Source organism: Solanum stenotomum, chromosome 7 (assembly GCF_019186545.1).
Source record: "Solanum stenotomum isolate F172 chromosome 7, ASM1918654v1, whole genome shotgun sequence".
NCBI classification, from domain to species: Eukaryota; Viridiplantae; Streptophyta; class Magnoliopsida; order Solanales; family Solanaceae; genus Solanum; species Solanum stenotomum.
In genome coordinates, this window is record NC_064288.1 from 45,179,730 (window position 1) to 45,195,660 (window position 15,931).

Genomic DNA, 15,931 nt, shown 5'->3' on the forward strand with positions numbered 1-15,931 from the left:
ACGTGGTAGGGGAGGTTAGCTCAAGGAAGGAAGCTAAGTAAGGGCGAGATGCAACAAACACAAATGAAGGGTTCACTTCAGGATCATTTGAATAATGTGAAGATACAGACGAAGCAACTAAAGTCGAATAAGAATATTTCGCTGAAGCAGAAACAATAGGATCGTAAGAAGAGGGCTAGATCGACTAATTTGTTGTCATGGATTATTGGGCCTATGTGATCCGCTCCTTTCAAAATGATGGAATATGTTTTGTAAGTTTTTGCACTATTGATGGGTATCGTGGATCATATGATCTCCAACACTTTGGGAGGAAACAACTTAGTGCCTTATGGAATTATGATTTATTGGAGGTTGACAACCAGTTCACTCAGCATACAACCAATGATGTTGGAATCTACTTGAAAGTTGCAAAAACCCTCACCTCAGTTATGAAATTTCCAAGGAAAGAAATAAAAACCAACTACTCAGAGCTAAACACCTGAATGAGCCATATATAGGAAGCATCGCTGGTTACAGAGGAACCTAGCTCTAAGAGTTACGTGAGGATGCCTTACAGAGCCAATGTGGTAGTTAAGCCCATTTAAAAAAGGTTCAAGATAACAGACATATCCAACTATAATGGGAACACAATCCCCAAATTGCATTTTTTTCACAACGATTGTTAACAAAAATGATTTGACCAAAGAGTAAGAGAAGTTTGTTATGGTGATGAAGTTTGGGGAAACTTTGTCGGGTAGAGCCTTAATATGGAATTCCCTGTTTCCTAGAAAATTTATTAATTCTCTTAACATGCTTGAAGAAAGTTTTGTCAAGGCCCATGCATGAGCAAAAAAGGTGCAGCCCCAAAGGACAGGCATTGTCAAGATAGAGAAAGACGACATAAAGCTTCTCTGAAAATTTGTCACAAGTTTTAGAGAGAAATAATGCAATTGTCAATCGTTCAGACAACTGGGCGACTGAAGCTTTCACTAAGGGTCTTAAACCTTTGAGTTCAATCATATTGCTTAGACTGAAGGGGAGTTTAACTAAGTTTAAGACAACAACTTAGATTGATGTTCATAGTTGATACGAGTCAAAAATTTGGGTTGAAGACGACTAATGTATAACTCATGAGAAAGTGATGAGATTTTTAATGACACAATGCGTCTTTTCAATGTTCTCGAGTACCATGACATTATGGATTTCTCTTTCCACTTCTCGACTCTGACTGGCGTCACATCCAAGAAGTAGAAGTACTATTTATATTGGGTAAATGTTGGCATAAACGTGTGGCAACATGAGGAAGGTACAGTTGTAGGTACATCCCTCGATAATTACTATCCTTTGAAGGAGCTTTCTTGAGAAAAAGGAAAATGTACTCAAGAAGAATTGGATTTGGGATCGTACTTCTATGACAAGGAGATAAAGGGGCACGAAAGGCAGGTGTGTGGTCAAGTCTGTATGAACGTCAAAGTGGGTCATGATTAATAGCTAGCACTACCAATGGTTTCATCGCGTGGCTCACACCCACTGGTCTGAGTACTTTAGGGCTCGAGTAAAGCACTCGTATTGGCTGAGGCCTCACCTTTGTAACACATAAGCAGTTTACCCCTCTCCTTATTGTAATTCATTCAGATTCCAAAACAATACAATACTATTACTTTTTACCTTATTTTTTAAGACTTCTTTTTGTGTTCTCATATCTCGAGGTTTTAAGCTTCAATGTTTCAACTTTATCTCTAGGAACGCGAAGATCATTCCTATACACGTCCAGTCTTACCATCTACGAGATTCTCAGGTTATTTTCTTTGCTTTAATAATACTTCATACTTGTACAATTCTTGCAATATCCAAATTGTTAATCAGCCTATTCATTGACACTACAACAAAAACACCTTTTAACTGTAATAAATATACACATTAACGAGGAGTGTTAAAGCCTTTACCGACATTTGTTAATTGCCATTGGATCTAATGTCGCTAAAAACTTTAGGGACATATATAAAGAGTGCTAATTGCCGCTAAAAATACATATTTAGTGGAAATTAAGCTATTGCATGCCGTTGATTGATTGCTACTAAAGATCATTTTGATGTAGTGTGAGTGAAGTCGATAACACATGTCATTCACCTCTTATTTATCTATACCATTTTTGATAAATAATAATAAGATTGTCATTCCATTAATTATTGTTTAAGGGGATGCTAAGTCAATATTGAACAAGTAAAAATGAATCTCTATTAGGCAATTTGAATTATCAACATATAAAAGTTAATTTTTTTTTAATATTAATGCGCTAGAAAAACTTATAACCTTAAGGTCACTGATTCAAATTGTGGCTATGCAACGTCTATATTTTCCTAATATATTTTTGGTTTGACCATTTGGCAAGGCTACAACGGCTTGTTAGGGTTTTGCCCTGATTTTTTGACCTTATTTGAAATTTATTTTTTTCCTAGAAAAAAAAACAAAACATTACCATAAATGCTTTTAACTTTTCCTGAAAGAAAAAATAAAATTTTCCTCCATATTTGGTTATTCTTTTCTTAAAGGAAAAGTTAGGATATCTATAAATTGTGACCCCTCTTCTCCTAATAAGAACAACAAGAACATCACAATGTAGTCAATAAAAAGTTTTGTTTATGGGGAGATTTTCTCCTAAACATATTTATGTCTTTTTTAGAATTTGTTTTCAATAAGTAGGTTGATTGGCCAAACTATAATAATATTATATCTTTAGTATGTTTTTATTTGACATCTGATTTGTCAACCATATGATTTGCAATTATAAGCTTCTGCATGACGCCCTATTCACCGTCATAACCCAACAAGTGGTATCAGAGCACATGGTTCAATTGATGATCCAATGGTTCAACAAGATTGAAGAAAGGCTCAAGTGGTTTCAAATCAATTTGCAATAAATTTGATGGTAATAGAGATTTTTGTCAAGCTACATGTGGAGAAGAAGTTTTAACCATATTTCAACCTATCTGTTGCTGTAAATTTTTTTTTAAATGAAATATTTTTAAACCATTTTTAACCCATATATTTTAATCCTTATTTTTAATCATGACAAGCAGCAGTGATGAAGACTATGTGAAGAACAAAGATTATCATGCAATTGAAGAAGGCATATCAAGTTTTGTCAAGAAAATTCAGCTAAAAGGGGAGATTTGTTAGGGTTTTGTCCTGATTTTCTTACCTTATTTGAAGTTTATTTTTTCCTAAAAGAAAAGACAAAACATTACCATAAATGTTTTTAACTTTTCCTGAAAGAAAAATATAATTTTCCTCCATATTTGGTTATTCTTTCTTTAAAGGAAAAGTTAGGAGATCTAGTAATTGAAGACCCCCCCCCCCCCCCTTCTCCTATTAAGAACAACAAGAACATCCACAATGCAGTAGTCAATAAAAAATTTTGTTTATGGGGAGATTTTCTCCTAAACATATTTATGTTTTTTTTAGTATTAGTTTTCAATATGTAGGTTGATTGACCAAACTATAATAATATTATATCTTTAGTATGTTTTTATTTGACCATCTGATTTGTCAATCATATGATTTGCAATTATAAACTTCCGCATGACTAGGGTCGGCTCTTGCCTTTGTAAAATAAGGCTTATGCCTTAGGGCCCCCCAAATTATCATCAAGAATAAATTATATGTTAAATTTTTCTAGAAAAATTGATTAATTATGATAAAAATATATATTATTTTACCCACTTTAACATCTTTTATACTTTGTTAAAAATAAGAATTAATAGTGAAAAGTGTTGAACAAAGTGAATTACAAATTCTTTTTTATTTCTTTTTAAATTTTAGTTTCAAACATTACAACAAGCATATTAAAATGGTGTATTCCAAGTCATCAAATTCTTGAATCAGATTTTGTGGTTCTAACTCTTATCTTTATTGAATATTTGTCAACTTATTACTTATAAAATTATGTTAACAATTCATATAATAATTGTTTCACTGAAAGGATGTTTTCAATGTTGAGTTAATAAAATCTTACCTTAAAATCAATAACTGAAAAATAATATTAAATACTAATAATTTTCATCTAAATAGTGTAAGAAAAATAAATTTTGAATAAATATGTCTACAAAGTTTATTTATATTTGAGGCCTCAAATTGAAATTTCGCTTTAGGCCCCCAATTACGTTGAGTCGCCTCAGTGCATCACACCCTATTAACCTTCATAACCCAATACGGCTTAAGCGAATCTTTCTCTTGTTTTGACCATTTAAAATAGGTACATCTATGTTTGACCTATTGATTAATTAATTATGAAAAACTATAGTTAATACCACATTGTATCTCTAGTCAAAATGATGAAACGACCAAAAGNAAAATAATATTAAATACTAATAATTTTCATCTAAATAGTGTAAGAAAAATAAATTTTGAATAAATATGTCTACAAAGTTTGTTTATATTTTAGACCTCAAATTGAAATTTCACTTTAGGCCCCCAATTACGTTGAGTCGCTTCAGTGCATGACGCCCTATTCACCTTCATAACCCAACACGGCTTAAGCGAATCTTTCTCTTGTTTTGACCATTTAAAATAGGTGCATCTATGTTTGACCTATTGATTAATTAATTATGAAAAACTATAGTTAATACCATATTGTCAAAATGATGAAACGACCAAAAGATTTTTGGGATTTGAATTTGATAGCACACAATTTCTCTCTCCTTTATTCTTGAGCATTTATTTGATGTTTGTGGTCAAGTACAATGAATGAATGAAATCTCCTGAATATTGCAATACGCGATATATATGTGTGTTCATATTTGGATTTTTATTTTGTAAAAGATAATATAACCCGTTCAATTTTACATATTTACTATTATTCACTATTTAAAAAATAAATATTTATTATTTCTAATATATCAAGAAAATATAATATTTGATAACTAAATAAATAAAATATCTTGATTGCCTTGATAAGTAAATAAAAAAGATTAGTTTAAGAAAAGGCTCATATATATCTTGATTGCCTTGATCCAACAAGAAACAATGTCATGCACAAATGAGATGATATATACTTTTTCTACTTGAATTATTTAACTAATTCTATACATTATTTAATCTAGTAGATAGTAATTGAATTCATTAATCAATTAATAAAAATTAATGATAATGTGATAAGTACTTTTTCATAATTTTCTGATTAAAGGTTTTAAATTTGTCTTATTAAATACGAAGTTATCTTTATCAAAGATCATTCTATTTTCCAATATGACCCTTCCCGGTATAAATTCAAAATTAGAAGAATTTTAATGCAAATATTAAATAGCGTGCGAAAAAGAAATCCAATTAAAATAATCTTTGAAAAGAGACACATAAGAGATATTGTTGAACAAATTAGTAAAAAAGAAAACATTCTTTCCGTAGATTTAGAGGTGTTTGACCAAAGTAAAGTATATACACGAATGGTTACCACTTTAATTAATATGATCAAAATGACCTTTCTGATGTCACTCGTCACTACTGTTCCTATAAACTAAGATTAATCCACAATTATTAAAATAATAATAATTAACATGCTTTTTCTAGTACAAGTATCGATAAAGTTTATATGTAAATATGTAAATCCTTATTCAACATTTTTTTAAATTTTTATTTGTTCTTGGTACAATTGAGTCTCTGTGTAAACAAATATGGAACCGTAGAAGTGGAGGTAAAATTAGAATTTTGAATCTTAAATTAGAATTACAATTTTTATGGATAAATTTTATAAATGATCACATAATTATGATTTATTTTATTAAATTATATAATAATGTTTTCTATTAAAAAATATACAAAACTTTCACTCTACTAACACTAAAAATAAAAAGGGTCAATTCTTAAGAAAATCTGAAAATCATTGTAGCAAGGGTAGAAGTGAAATAGAATTGGTAAAGTCATTGTATTTACTTTGTGTATGTTGTGTTCCTAATAAAATTGATTTAATTTATTGATAATTATTGTGGGGGATGAAGAGTTAGTTTGATAGTAATAACGTGTTGATTGGGTGAACCACAAGAAGAATTATATGATTAGTAAACAAATATTGATCTTTGGACATAGCCTATGATTGATATTTGTAGGAATGATGATACTTGTATTAATAATAAATTGTGAATTATCGAAAACTGTCTTTTATGAGTTATGATATGATAAGCAATTATGATTTATATTGTGTTGGATGTGTTGTTATGAAAGATAACTAAGCAGAGAGCATATTGAGATATGTTGAGATGATAAGCATATATATTCTATTATAATAATGAGTGACTCAAGTCCGAAGTAAGCTTATAGACGATCACACAATGTATGTGTACCACGTAGGTATAAATTATGAATTGAGTATCATCCTATTACGACTTATGAATCAGGGATCACACCGATATGAGATATAAATCGGATATATATATCGATACGATACATAAACAACTAAAATTTTATACAAATCATGACTAAATGAGCAAGATTAAAAACCCTTTTAACATGTGTGCACAATCAGCGATGCGAGCGACATATGAAACGATTGAGATTGATGAGATACAAAGATAGATATTATTGTGAAATTAGTGGGAATAAATTAAAATTTATGAGTTATTGGGGAGTTATCCTAATGACTTTATGCCGCATAGGTAGACATCAAAATTTAACCGAATTAAAATAGCAATCTATAAGACGAGTTCGATCTATCTTCAAATTTTAAAATTTATTAGAATTTAAATTTAAGTTTAATTCATACTTAAAAACAAAATATTTATTTGGAAGTTCTCTTCTCCTTTCTATTATTGTTTCGTTATCTTTCCTTTTTTAGTAAAAATCCTTCCTATTTTACCTCCATCCAAATCCCTCATTTTTGTCCTAATTTATGTGTCACATTATCAATTTAATATTCCATCTTTAAACATTAATCATAAATTCAAATATAAATTTTTGTATCTTTGAAAATTACATAAAAATAAAGTATTAGCAATAATTAATAATTTAATTATTAAAAGACATATAAAAAAAACTCTAATAAAAAAATTGGTTGATTCTCAATTTTTTAAATTATGACATATAAATTGAAAAAAATAAAATAATCTAGTAATAATTTATATCATATATTCATTGAGTTAATAGTTTATCCAAAATTATACTTTTACAACATATTTCATATACTTTTATTTTCTTGTAACCATATACTCCCTCCGTCCCTTTTTAGTTGTCCACTTTAGAAATGACACACAGATTAAGGCAACAATGATTAGCACAGTGAAGTTACAATTTTACCCTTATGACAACTTTTCACTTCAAAATTACAACTACTTATTTGAATTCAAGTGAAATAAATTGGAGGGAAACAACATACACTTTTACAATTTTCAAGAATTGTAAATAAGGGTATAATAGGAAAAAATTTGTTGTCCTTTCTTGATTTGTCAAAATGGACAACTAAATAGGGACAACCAAAAAAGGAAATATGGACAAGTAAATAGGGACGGAGGGAGTACTAAAATAACATTATAATGGATTCATTGTAGGCGAGATTCTTTTTTCTCCTTTTCGTACTAGGAAACGCGTTATGCTGTCCCATCACACGTGGCGACCATGCACGGCTTGAAAATACTTCGAAAATAATTGGCCCCACATTGTGATTTTTTCCTACTTTTGACAAATTTATTATTTCATATTTAATTTTTAATAATTTTTATTTAATGAAATAATTAATATTTCCGTAAAAAATAATTATTATATCACGTCAAATGTGACACTTAAATCGAGTAAAAGAGTAATATGTTTTTAGCTACTTTAGTATAAAACTGAGCATGTTAAATATTGTTAAATAAGGTTTTTGACAATCATTTTATAAACACATATTAAATAATAAAATAGTTACAGATTATGAGTTTATGCATTCTACTATTTGATACTCTCTCCATTTCATATTAATTAAATTTTTAAGGTGTTTCACAGCCTTTAAGAAAAATAAATTAACACATAAATTGAACATAGTTTTCTATTTTTACTCTTATTAATTATTGTAAAATTTATGATTAAAATAACTAAATATTAATTAGTCACTAATTCTAGTACTAACTAATGAAGGATAAAATTGGAAGAACACTCTAAAAGTAGTCTTGAAAACTGAACAATTAAGTTAATTTAAAAAATGGAAAATGCCTCAAAAAAATTCAATTAATATGAAATAGAGGGAGTATGTGATAGTAATAAAATAACCAACATATTAATAATTTAATTCTATATAATTAAACCTTATGTAATTAATATTTACATAATTCTAATTAATTACTCCCTCCATTCCATATTAATTGAATTTTTGAGGCATTTTCTATTTTCAAATTAACTTAATTGTTCAGTTTTCAAGACTACTTTTAGAGTGTTCTTCCAATTTTACCCTTCATTTGGATTTTCAATGTGATCTTCAATAAATTTGACAATAATTAATAAGGGTAAAAATGGAAAACTAAGTTCAATTTATGTCTTAATCTACTTTTCTAAAAAGATGTGAAACACCTCAAAAATTTAATTAATATGAAATGGAGGAAATAATAACTAAACACTTCTTGAACTGTTCAAATCAAATGTTGAACAAATTAAATTACAATAAAGCAGACAGAGATAAATACTATTTGGTAGCGCTAAAACAAAAATTAGCCTTAAATTAAGATATTCAATAAGAGCATGTTTTTACAGCTCGATATCATTAAAAAAAAATCTTGACTATTAACTATTAAGTTCATTTTCGAACTATTATGTTTCTATTGGACACAATTAAAGGAAAAAAAATTATACTCAAGATCTGTGTTGTGACGTTGAACAAAGGGGTCAAAAATTGACATAAGTCTATCCTATCCAAAAAAGTAACGGCTAAATTATTGATTGGTTGAGACCCTTCGGTGGCACAGTAGTTTGGATTTGACATTTTCACGGTGGAGGTCTCAAGTTCGAAATCTCTTCTCAGTGGAAGAAAGGATTTGCCTTCTGGATTGAGCTCGTCGAATCGAGCTTGTCTAGTATGGGTTTCCTTTTTTGTGTAGTTTGCGAGCTATTGCATAGAAACAGAAATTTAATCTTGTGGACACCTAAAATATAGTGACTGTGCATTTCCCTTGTCATAAAAAAATAATTATTGATTGGTTGATGGCTTCATTACTTTAATTTGTAGTATATGGACATCATCCTTATGGATGGACTATGCTACTGCCAATTTTTCTATTCACATTCACATTAATAATTAAATAATGCAACCATAGTTGTATAACATATTCATCATAAATTGATAAGTTAAATGTTTGAGTCGTGCAAAGTGAAAATAATGTTTTGTTGATGTTCAAATAAAGTTTCATATTGTTAGTGATAAAAAAGAAGAAGTTACTTATAAGGTGTTAAATACTTTTAGTGATGTGAAATTTTCTTAAAAAATCGTAAAGATTTAATTTAAAACTAATAATATCATATCATATTAAAAGTAACTATTGTAATTTGCTTTTTTTTTTAAAAAAAACAGTATAATAAAGGCACTTGAGAGCCTATAGATAGTGATCAACGAATTCACATTAAGCTGAGAGATTATTTTACAATCAACTTAAAAATAGGAAGAAATTGAAAGAAGAGTAATCTATGAAAAGATCTAATTAAGAAGTTTTAAAAAGGTGAAATTAGAATTTTAAATTTATTATGAATTAATTTAGAATTTTAGTCATTTTAAGTTATTAAATTTAAAATTTGTATATATTAATTTTTGAATAAATAAAATATTATGTTTAGATCAAAATTATTGAGTCGATAAAAAAAATTTGGAAGTCAAAAATGGGGTTTGAAAAATTGTTAATTATTTGTTTGGTCTTAGGTGCTGTTACAAACGGTTGAGAATATTTTTTGAAGTTTATATGTCAATTTTGAGGCAATTTAATGAAGATAAAAGTTGATTTTAGTTGAAATTTGAGATTGAAAGATGAAGGAAAAAAATCTGAGAAGTTATATACAATATATTTTATACGTCGGGCATATGTTATTTGTGTTCTTTTCGCTTGGTTTATAAAGTGTATCAGTACATATTTTAATATCAGATATATGTATCTAAGTAGAGATATACTGATGAATGTTTTCGTTCAAATTTTGATACTAGATACATGTATTTAAGTACGAATACATTAAATAATTAATATAAGATAAACTGATGAAATTGATATATGATGCATAGGATGAAATCAATAACAAATATACCAGATGAAATTAATTTTGGATGAACATATACATGAAATTGATACTGAATACACAAATATATGTATATTTTTGAAATTTAGATACATTCCCAAATACAAATACATAGAGAAAGATGTGGAAGACATGAGAGAATTAAAGTATCACAAATACATTGAAACACGCTTGAATACAACATATCTAGAATAAATTATACCTAGTTTGACCCTATATATTTGAGATACATACATTTATTTCGTCAGATACATATACATGAAACATTATATTTCTGACAAAAAAAAAAGTTATTAGGAAAACAATTGTTTTAGTATATCATTAGTACCAATAGTAATATGCTTTGTGTTAGTTTCATTTTTCGTTTTCTTTTCTTTCTAAATAAGATAATTAAGCCCTTTTTTTGTTTCCCACTCGATGTTCGGAGCATACATTGGAGCTTCGATCAAATTCGAATCAGAGCCCATTCAAGAGTGATGCTCCCAACAAAAAAAATTTCATATTGAGGGCTCGAACTCGAAACCTCTAATTAAGAGTGAAGCAATCCCACCACTACACCACAACCCACGTTGGTGTAAGAGTTTCTTTTTTTCTTGTTTCTCACTCGGGGTCGAATGACGCTCCCAACAAAAACAAATTCATATTCAGGGTTCGAACTCGAAACTTTCAATTAAGAGTGAAGCAATTTCACCACTACACCACAACCCATGTTGGCGTAAGAGTCCTTTTTGTTTTGTTCTCATTGGGATTTATCTCAAACTCTATTATCCAAAAACAAAGTGGAGGTGGGAAAAGCAATTAGGTATTGAGTGGGCCGACACCAATGGTTTCTATTGGGCTCATCATTTCCCACTTTCTTAACCGCGTCAATTTTAGCCGTTTTTTTGCCATGTTTTTGCAGAATTTGAATATACAAATATTCGAAGTACTATCATTAATTAATTAATTAATTAATAGAGAAGTATCGAAACAAATCTCTAAACTAGACGTAAATTATTAATTTCATCTCTAAATTATTGATAGCCTTAAAAACATCATTTTACTTGACTAACTAAACTTAGATACACCTCGACCTACCACATGACAGAGCAAACAGTCTCAAACTCTTGTAGAAGCATGAGACTCTTAATAAAAAATAGATAAAAGCGTTGAAAACACCTTTAAACTTGACGAGAATTTAAAGGTATATTATTTCACTCATGTTGTAAAATTAGGGGTGTATTTAAGTTCAGTTAATTAAGTAAATGAGTATTTTAAGACTGTTAATAATTTATATCAAATTTAGAGATATTTTCAATACTTGTCTCTGATTAATAAGTTTCGGTGTAGAAGATCAAACATGTTTTTGGACCATCAAAGTCAAATAAAGATTCTCATTTTGACTGGGAATATCAATAGATAATTCCTTCATATTACCAGTATTAATGTACTGATTTTGTGTCGGTAGGTACTTTAATATTCAAATTAATATTTATATCTCATTTGTTTTCACCTTCAAGAATTCAAACACAAATTGAAAAAATAAATATAAATTGAATATTGCATCGATTATGATGTCAGTCAAAGCTCAATAAAAATATAGTAAAGAAATTAGATATTTCCAAATGTGAAAAGAAACATTAATTGCATATAATATTGATGAAATTATTATAATTAAAGAAGCAAGTGAGGATTAATATTTGCATGACAACTTGATGACCTCATAAATTTGGGATATTGATACCTATATACAACGATTTGGAAGCGAATAGAGTCATGCATGTATTAGTAATGTAGAAATTAGTTATGAGTGAATTTATGTATTATTTTATACAAATATTAGACTTAGTTATTTAGTACTAATTATACATTTATTAGTTATTCTACCTTCTATCTTATAAATATTAATACATAGATTCCCTCTTGACTTATGCACGTATTAGTTATGCAGATTTTAAAATTGTTAATCGAACTACATATCAATTTTATATATGAATAATTTATTTCTTATTTACTTACCAAATGTCGTATAAGTTATACAAAAATTAATATATGAATAACTTATTTCTTATTTACTTACCAAATGTCGTATAACTTATACAAAAATTAATATATGAATAACTTATTTCTTATCCTGCTACCAAACGATTCCTAAATTATTGGTATATTTTGGGCAATTAGTAGCTTTTGCAATTGAATCCCCCTAATTGGAGATAACTACTAATTGGAGAAATAGACTCAATAGGAAGGTCAATATTCTCTCTTTTATTTCACCTTCATAAATCATAATATGCACTCATTCAGAAAATTCCAACTAAACACCTAAAATGGATTATTATTTTTTGTTTTTGAGTAAAGTCGACAAGGTGGTGGGTTTGAATCCCCGGGTATGAAGTCATCTTTGTTACAACGTTTTACCCCCTATTTTCTGTGTCAATCTAAATTTAGTCGGACTCTAATGTGGGTAACAGACAACAAATGGAAAAAAAAGAGTCAACAAGGAGGTTTCAATTCATCCATTCAAGAACGCATCCAACTTTCTTTTTCTTATTTCTTGTAGTTGAATTGAACGGATGTGAGATGAAAATATATTGATGATGTTGTATATAAACATAAATGTTCATGATATACAAGAATGAATACATGTGGACATGTTTATTGATATACATGAGAATATATATGGCATACAATGGGGGATACACAAATAGACTATCTTCGACCTCGAATTTTCAATTTGAAATTCACTTCAAATAGTCTTTGAACACCTCAAATATTGATATTCAAATAATTTAGATGTTCCAATAAAATCAAATTTCACCCAATCAGAGTCCTTATCGACAAAAGCTCATATAAATAATTTGGGACTGGTTAGAGTAGATTTAATTTGGTTGGGATTTTGAAAAAAAAAATCAACTCATTGAAGAAGATGAACATTTGCAATGTATAAACAGTGTATATAAACATCCCTAATACATAGTTATACATCATATATACATGTTATACACTGTATAATATCAATACATGCGGCTATTTTTGTTTTTTCAAAAAACATTTTTGCAAGTGGTACATTTACGTAAGAAATCTGTTTCGAAACAGTTTGGACCTCTGACTAAGGCCCAAAGACAAACTTATTTTTCAGATTTTAATTGAGCCCAAAGCCCAAAACTTGTGGCAATAACATGAAGATTTTGTATCTCTCAAAGTTATTAAACAAGAATTCAATAAGTTAATCACATTATAAGTTGAATTAATCAATTTAATTCAAAGTCTAAGAAATTACATGAACATGTACAAGTATTTTAAGAAATGGTCATGCTTGCAGAGAATAGCTAAATTATTGAGGTAATTCACTTTAGTTGAAATTACTTTAATAGTTAAAGCACTAAATACATGACTTATACAAAATCGACTTTAAAATCTCATTTTACAATAAATTATATTCTTTTAGCCTCAAAATTTTGAACTCTTTTAGTAATTGTAATTGCAATTTTTCGAGATTTTTGCAATCTTTCTTAGAAGATCACTTGAACCCTTATCCATGCTCTGATTTTCAAAACATTTTCAAAGAATAAGTTCTTACTTTCCAAAGAAATATTAGGTGGCGGCGTTGTTTTTAAAAGCCAAGTTATTTGATGTGTTTTTAATCAAGTTTAAAATTGAGTTGTAATTACTATAACCATGGTTGCTTGGCAACCATTATGTGTAAACACAAAAAATGTTGATTTTATTTCAATTTAAATATTTGCTAAGAAGTTTGTTAACTACTCTGCCTTATTTATAGTTATTATAACTCAAATGCAACAAAATTATATATCGTGCATGATCTAGCAATTATGGCATGTGTGTCTTATTTTCATGTTATAGCATCATCATCAAGGATAAACGCATAATTGCTCATGAACTTTAGTCTCATCTGATCGGATGTGTTATCGAAAATAAATTTTAGATCGAAAGTTTGTAATTGAGAAGTGACTAAAGTCAATAGTTCAGATTTGAGTTTGGACGATTGTATTAGGTTCGAAAGGTCATTTATGGCTTGGTTTTTTTTTTTTTTTGTATAAAAAATAACCATTTACACCTCTGGTTGTTCACGTAACATATATAAGATTTTTTCTTTTGTCTTAATATAGCTGGATTCAATTATTTAACAATGATTTGTTTTTTCTATTTTGAAATTTGAATATCACCTACATCTATGTATTGAATGAGTGAATATCACATTTCATTTAGACACTCATCAGTTGTGGGGCAAAACATTAGCCTACAATTCTATAATTTACTAGACATAGGTGCTCGTGCTAATACGGACTTAATATCTAAATACTTTTTTATTTTAATATACTCCCTCCGTTCCATTTTATATGTCACCTTTTTACTTTGTGATTACATTAAGAAATGATGTAACTTTACTCTTCTACCCTTATTTTTTTTTTTTGGAACTCAAGTTTTCAATCAATGAATATANATCACCTACATCTATGTATTGAATGAGTGAATATCACATTTCATTTAGACACTCATCAGTTGTGGGGCAAAACATTAGCCTACAATTCTATAATTTACTAGACATAGGTGCTTGTGCTAACACGGACTTAATATCTAAATACTTTTTTATTTTAATATATTTTCTCCGTTCTATTTTATATGTCACTTTTTTACTTTGCGATTACATTAAGAAATGATGTAACTTTACTCTTCTACCCTTATTTTTTTTTTTGGAACTCAAGTTTTCAATCAATGAATATAAATTAATTTATTTTGATTAATTAATTTAACCAATGAACATGAATCATTTACTTAGCTTTTCTAAGTTGGTCAAATGTATATTTTCAAGGCTGATAACTCACAAGGGTAAAAAAGGAACAATAGGGTAATTTATGCATTGATTTTATAAAATGACAAGTATTATGGACCAACTATTTATAGAAAGGGATGACATATAAAATGGGACGGAGGGACCGTCCCTATTTAGTTGTCCATATTTCCTCTTTTTGTTGTCCCTATTTAGTTGTCCATTTTGACAAATCAAGAAAGGACAACAAATTTTTTCCTATTATACCCTTATTTAAATAAAGTTGTCATAAATAAAGTAAATAAACTTATGAACTTTCCAACATTGATTAGTGATCTTGAATGAGTTTATTTTGAAATTGTAAATTGTACTATAAGGGTAAAATTGTAACTTCACTATGCTAATCATTGTTGCCTTAATCTGTGTGTCATTTCTAAAGTGGACAACTAAATAAGGACGGAGGGAGTATATGATAGGTAGAATTTACAAAGTTGATTAAATTTTACTATGATTTTGAGATATTTAAGTTGTTAATTACTTTTTATCTGTGCAAATTCAATGTGAAGAGGTCCATTAAAATGTCCATAATTAAACTATTTTTCATCATTAATGGTTGAATTTTTATTCAAAGTAGTTACAAGATATAAACAAATATTACCGACATTCAAAATAATAAAGCAATAACTAAATAATATGAATTTAAAACTAAAAGTCATAGCTAAAATGGATTCCATAATTTCAAAAAAATTATACACTAATTATATTAAAGTAGAACACAAAAACATTAAAAAAAAATTCCAAAACACGACGTGCCTGCTTCAGCGTGAAGTGTGGAATTTAAAACTAAACGTCATAGCTAAAACAAATTTCATAATTTCAAAAAAATTATACAGTAATTAAATTAAAATAGAAAAAAAAATAATTTTATTTTTCAAAATACATTGAAGC